This window comes from Arachis ipaensis, chromosome B6, assembly GCF_059453495.1.
Source record: "Arachis ipaensis isolate K30076 ecotype BB chromosome B6, ASM5945349v1, whole genome shotgun sequence".
NCBI classification, from domain to species: Eukaryota; Viridiplantae; Streptophyta; class Magnoliopsida; order Fabales; family Fabaceae; genus Arachis; species Arachis ipaensis.
Window position 1 is genome coordinate 37,074,624 of NC_142441.1, and position 6,069 is coordinate 37,080,692.

Genomic DNA, 6,069 nt, shown 5'->3' on the forward strand with positions numbered 1-6,069 from the left:
TTCAAATCATATCTTTTCAATCATATCTTTTCAAAATCAATTTCTTTTCAATTTTTTTTATTACTATTTTCGAAAATCCTTGCTACAATTAGTGATTTAATTCAAACTTTTCAAGTTGTTACTTGCCTATTAAGAAAGGATCAAAAGTTTTAATTCTAGAATCATATCTTCTAAGTTCTTGTTAGTCAAGTAATCAACTTTAAGTTTAAAACTTTCTCTTTTTAATTTGATTTTCAATCATATCTTCTCAATCATATCTTTTCAATCACATCTTTTTCAAAATTAATTTTCAATCATATCTTTTTTATTTCTAATTTCGAAATCTTTTTCAAAAATCACTTAATTTCTTTCCCAATCTTAGTTTTCGAAAATCATTTACCAAATTTTCAAAATTTCTTTTAATTATTTCAAAATCTTTTACTTTAATTTCGAAAATTCTTCCCCTCTTCCCAAATCCTTCTATTTAAAGGACTAACACTTCTCCATTATCAACAATTCGAACTCTATCTCTCTTGATAAGTTCGAATTCTTTCTTCTCTACCTTCTCCTTCTATTCTTCTTTTCCTCTGACACCTCAAGGAATCTCTATACTGTGACATAGAGGATTCCATATTTTCTTCTCTTCTCTTTTCATATGAGCAGGAGCAAGGACAAAGACATTCTTGTTGAAGCTGATCATGAACCTGAAAGGACCTTGAAGAGAAAGCTAAGAGAAGCTAAAGTACAACTCTCTATAGAGGACCTAACAGAACTTTTTAAACAAGAAGAAGACATGGCAGCCGAAAACAACAACAATACCAACAATGCAAGGAAGGTGCTTGGTGACTTTACTGCACCTACTCCTGACTTCTATGGGAGAAGCATCTCAATCCCTGCCATGGGAGCAAACAACTTTGAGCTTAAGCCTCAATTAGTTTCTCTAATGCAACAGAATTGCAAGTTTTATGGACTTCCATTGGAAGATCCTCATCAGTTCTTAGCTGAATTCTTGTAAATCTGTGACACTGTCAAGACCAATAGGGTTAATCCCGAGGTCTATAGACTTATGCTTTTTTCCTTTGCTATAAGAGACAGAGCTAGAACATGGTTGGATTCACAACCTAAAGAAAGCCTGAACTCTTGGGAAAAGCTAGTCAATGCCTTCTTGGCAAAATTCTTTCCACCTCAAAAATTGAGCAAGCTTAGAGTGGAAGTCCAAACCTTCAGACAGAAGGAAGGTGAATCCCTCTATGAAGCCTGGGAAAGATGCAAGCAATTGATCAGAAAGTGTCCTTCTGACATGCTTTCAGAATGGAGCATCATAGGTATTTTCTATGATGGTCTATCTGAACTGTCCAAGATGTCATTGGACAGCTCTGCTAGAGGATCTCTTCATCTGAAGAAGACACTTGCAGAAGCTCAGGAACTCATTGAAATGGTTGCAAATAACCAATTTATGTACACTTCTGAAAGGAATCCTGTGAATAATGGGACAACTCAGAAGAAAGGAGTTCTTGAAATTGATACTCTGAATGCAATATTAGCTCAGAACAAAATAATGACTCAGCAAGTCCATATGATTTCTCAGAGTCTGTCTGGAATGCAAGCTGCATCAGGCAGTACTAAGGAAGCTTCCTCTGAAGAAGAAGCCTATGACCCTGAGAATCCTGCAATGGAAGAGGTGAATTACATGGGAGAATCCTATGGAAACACCTATAATCCTTCATGGAGGAATCATCCAAATTTCTCATGGAAGGATTAACAGAAGCCTAATCAAGGCTTCAGTAACAATAATAGTGGGAGAAATAGGTTTGGCAATAGCAAACCTTTTTCATCATCTTCTCAGCAACAGACAGAGAATTCTAAGCAGAGCCACTCTGACTTAGCAACTGTAGTCTCTGATCTATTTAAGACCACTCTCAGTTTTATGACTGAAGCAAGGTCCTCCATTAGAAATTTGGAGGCACAAGTGGGTCAGCTGAGCAAGAAAGTTACTAAACTCCCTCCTAGTACTCTTCCAAGCAATACAGAAGAGAATCCAAAAGGAGAGTGCAAGGCCATCAACATACCCCACACGGCCGAACCTGGAGAGGAGGAAGAGGCAGTGATCTCCACTGAGGAAGACCTCACTGGACGTCCACTGGCCTCCAAGGAGTTCCCTAATGAGAAACCATGGGAATCTGAGGCTCACACTGAGACCATAGAGATTCCATTGAATTTACTTTTGCCATTTATGAGCTCTGATGAGTATTCTTCCTCTGAAGAGGATGAAGATGTTACTGAAGAACAAGTTGCTAAGTACCTTGGAGCAATCATGAAGCTAAATGCCAAGCTATTTGGTAATGAGACTTGGAAGGATGAACCCCCCTTGCTCATCAAAGAACTGGATGACTTGGCTAGGCAGAAATTACCTCTAAAGAGACAGGATCCTGGAAAGTTCTCAATACCTTGTATCATAGGCACCATGACCTTTGAGAAGGCTCTGTGTGACCTAGGGTCAAGCATAAATCTCATGCCTCTCTCTGTAATGGAGAAGCTAGGGATCATTGAGGTACAAGCTGCAAGAATCTCACTAGAGATGGCAGACAATTCAAGGAAACAAGCTTATGGACTTGTAGAGGATGTCTTGGTAAAGGTTGAAGACCACTACATCCCTGCTGATTTCATAATCCTAGATACTGGGAAGTGTGTGGATGAATCCATCATCCTTGGCAGACCCTTCCTAGCCACGACAAAAGCTGTGATTGATGTTGACAGAGGAGAATTGGTCCTTCAAGTGAATGAGGACTCCCTTGTGTTTAAAGCTCAAGGATCTCCCTCTGTAACCATGGAGAGGAAGCATGAAAAGCTTCTCTCAATACAGAGTCAAATAAAAACCCCACATTCAAACTCTAAGTTTGGTGTTGGGAGGCCACAACCAAACTCTAAGTTTGGTGTTGAGAGGCCATCATCATGCTTTGAGTATCTGTGAGGCTCCATGAGAGCCCACTGTCAAGCTACTGACATTAAAGAAGCGCTTGTTGGGAGGCAACCCAATTTTACTTATCTATGTTATATTTCTATTTTCCATTGTTATTTTATATTTTCTGTAGGTTGATGATCATGTTAAGTCACAAAAATAATTGAAAGAGCAAAAACAAACTGAAAAACAGAATGAAAAACAGCACACCCTGGAGGAGAAGGCTACTGGCGTTTAAACGCCAGTAAGGGCAGCAGAATGGGCATTAAACGCCCAATCTAGCACCATTCTGGTCGTTTAACGCCAGAAATGGGCACCAGACTGGCGTTTAACGCCAGAAAAGGGCAAGAAGCTGGCGTTAAACGCCAGAAATGGGCAGCAACTTGGCGTTTAACACCAGGATTGGTAGCAGAGGGCATTTTGAACGCCTAATTGGTGCAGGGATGAGAATTCCTTGACACCTCAGGATCTGTGGACCCCACAGAATCCCCACCAACCTCAACTCACTCTCTCTCTTCTTCACACCTTTTCTCAATACCTCTCCCCCAAAAACTCCTCACCTATCAAATTCTACCCTCTTCTCCATAAACCCTTCACCAATCCACATCCATCCATCATAAACCCCACCTACCTCACCATTCAAATTCAAACAACTTTCCCTCCCAATCCCACCCATACATGGCCGAACCTAGGGGTGGCAAACGGGCCTAAACCCGCCGGGTCGGCCCGCGTAACCCGCCAAAAAAGGCGGGCCGGGCTGGAAAATTGGGACCGCCAAATAGCAAAAGCCCGCTTAAACCGCTGGTTTTGGCGGGCTTTGGCGGGGCGGGGCGGGCTTCCCCGCCGGGCTTAGTCTTTTTTTAGCAAGGGGTATTTTTATAATTTTTTTACCAAAACCCAACATCCCCAACCCAACTTACAAGAGAATGAAGATGAAAATTGGGTGTTTTAGATTATGTTTGTTTTGTTTTAGAGACAATATTGTTAATTATGTTTTGGATTATGTTTATTTTGCTTTGGAAACAATATTTATAATTACAAAGACTTTAATGTTTGTGAATACAAAAATTATAATTTGTTTATACTTTTAGAAATTATAATAGTTAAAAGTAAAAAACAAAAGAGATTTTTTTATATCTTTATATATATTATTTAATAGTTAAAAGTAAAAAAAAAAAGAGGATATTTGGCGGGCTTAGCCCACCGGCCCGCCAGCCCGCCGTTAGGCGGGGCGGGCTAGGATTCTGGGACCGCCTCACTAGGCGGGGCGGGGCGGGCCAGCCCGCCAAATGGCGGGCTTCTGGCGGGGCGGGGCGGGCTTCCCCGCTTGCCACCCCTAGCCGAACCCAAACCCTCCCTTCACTCCTATATAAACCCATCTTCACTCCTTCATTTTCACACATCTTAAACACTACTTCACCCCCTTGGCCGAAACAATAACCCCCCTCTATCTCCTCTATTTCTTCTTCCTCTACTCTCTTCTTTCTTCTTTTGCTCGATGATGAGCAAACATTCTAAGTTTGGTGTGGTAAAAGCGTTGCTTTTTATTTTTCCATAACCATTTATGGCACCTAAGGCCGGAGAAATCTCTAGAAAGAGGAAAGGGAAGGCAAAAGCTTCCACCTCTGAGTCATGGGAGATGGAGAGATTCATCTCAAAAGTGCATCAAGACCACTTCTATGAAGTCATGGCCAAGAAGAAAGTGATCCCCGAGGTCCCTTTCAAGCTCAAAAAGGGTGAATATCCGGAGATCCGACATGAGATTCGAAGAAGAGGTTGGGAAGTTCTCACCAACCCCATTCAACAAGTCGGAATCTTAATGGTTCAAGAGTTGTATGCCAATGCATGGATCACCAAGAACCATGATCAAAGTGTGAACCCGGATCCAAAGAATTGGCTTACAATGGTTCGGGGGAAATACTTAGATTTCAGTCCGGAAAATGTAAGGTTGGCATTCAACTTGTCAATGATGCAAGGAGATGCACACCCCTACACTAGAAGGGTCAACTTTGATCAAAGGTTGGACCAAGTCCTCATAGACATTTGTGAAGAGGGCGCTCAATGGAAAAAAGATTCAAGAGGGAAGCTGGTTCAACTAAAGAGGCATGAGAGAGGAGCAACAAAGGCAAGGAAGAGACATTGAGGAGCTCAAGCACTCCATAAGATCTTCAAGAGGAAGAACAAGCCACCATCACTAAGGTGGACCCGTTCTTTAATTTCCTTGTTCTTTATTTTCTGTTTTTCGAATTTTTATGCTTTATGTTTATTTATGTTTGTGTCTTTATTACATGATCATTAGTGTCTTAGAGTCTATGCCTTAAAGCTATGAAAATGAATCCATCACCTCTCTTAAATGAACAATGTTTTTAATTGAAAAAGAAAAAAGAAGTACATAAATTTTGAATTTTAAAACAGTTTAATTATTTTGATGTGGTGGCAATACTTTTATTTTTCTGAATGAATGCTTGAACAGTGCATATTTTTGAATTTGATTGTTTATGAATGTTAAAACTGTTGGCTCTTGAAAGAATGATGGAAAAAGAGAAATGTTATTGATAATCTAAAAAATCATAAAAAAATTGATTCTTGAAGCAAGAAAAAGCAGCGAAAAGCTTGCAAAAAAAAATATATGCGAAAAAAAAAAGAGAAGAAAAAGAAAGAAAAGGAAAAGCAAGCAGAAAAAGCCAATAGCCCTTTAAACCAAAAGGCAAGGGTAAAATAAAAAGGATCCAAGGCTTTGAGCATCAGTGGATAGGAGGGCCCACAGGAATAAAATCCTGGCCTAAGCGGCTAAACCAAGCTGTCCCTAACCATGTGCTTATGGCGTGAAGGTGTCAAGTGAAAACTTGAGACTGAGCGGTTAAAGTCGTGGTCCAAAAGCAAAAAGAGTGTGCCTAAGAGCTCTGGACACCTCTAATTGGGGACTCTAGCAAAGCTGAGTCACAATCTGAAAAGGTTCACCCAGTTATGTGTCTGTGGTATTTATGTATCCGGTGATAATACTGGAAAACAAAATGCCTTGGGTCACGGCCAAGACTCATAAAGTAGCTGTGTTCAAGAATCAACATACTGAACTAGGAGAATCAATAACACTATTTGAATTCTGAGTTCCTATAGATGCCAATCATTCT

General features: G+C 40.3%; 1 non-coding gene across 1 annotated transcript; it reads right to left on the reverse strand.

Annotated features, from left to right (window-relative positions):
• Window positions 1-1,177: 1,177 nt before the first annotated feature.
• Window positions 1,178-1,285, reverse strand: LOC148555159 (small nucleolar RNA R71). Its single transcript, XR_015887689.1, has one exon. It is a non-coding gene; the product is annotated as a small nucleolar RNA R71 (small nucleolar RNA).
• Between the last annotated feature and the right edge of the window lie 4,784 nt (window positions 1,286-6,069).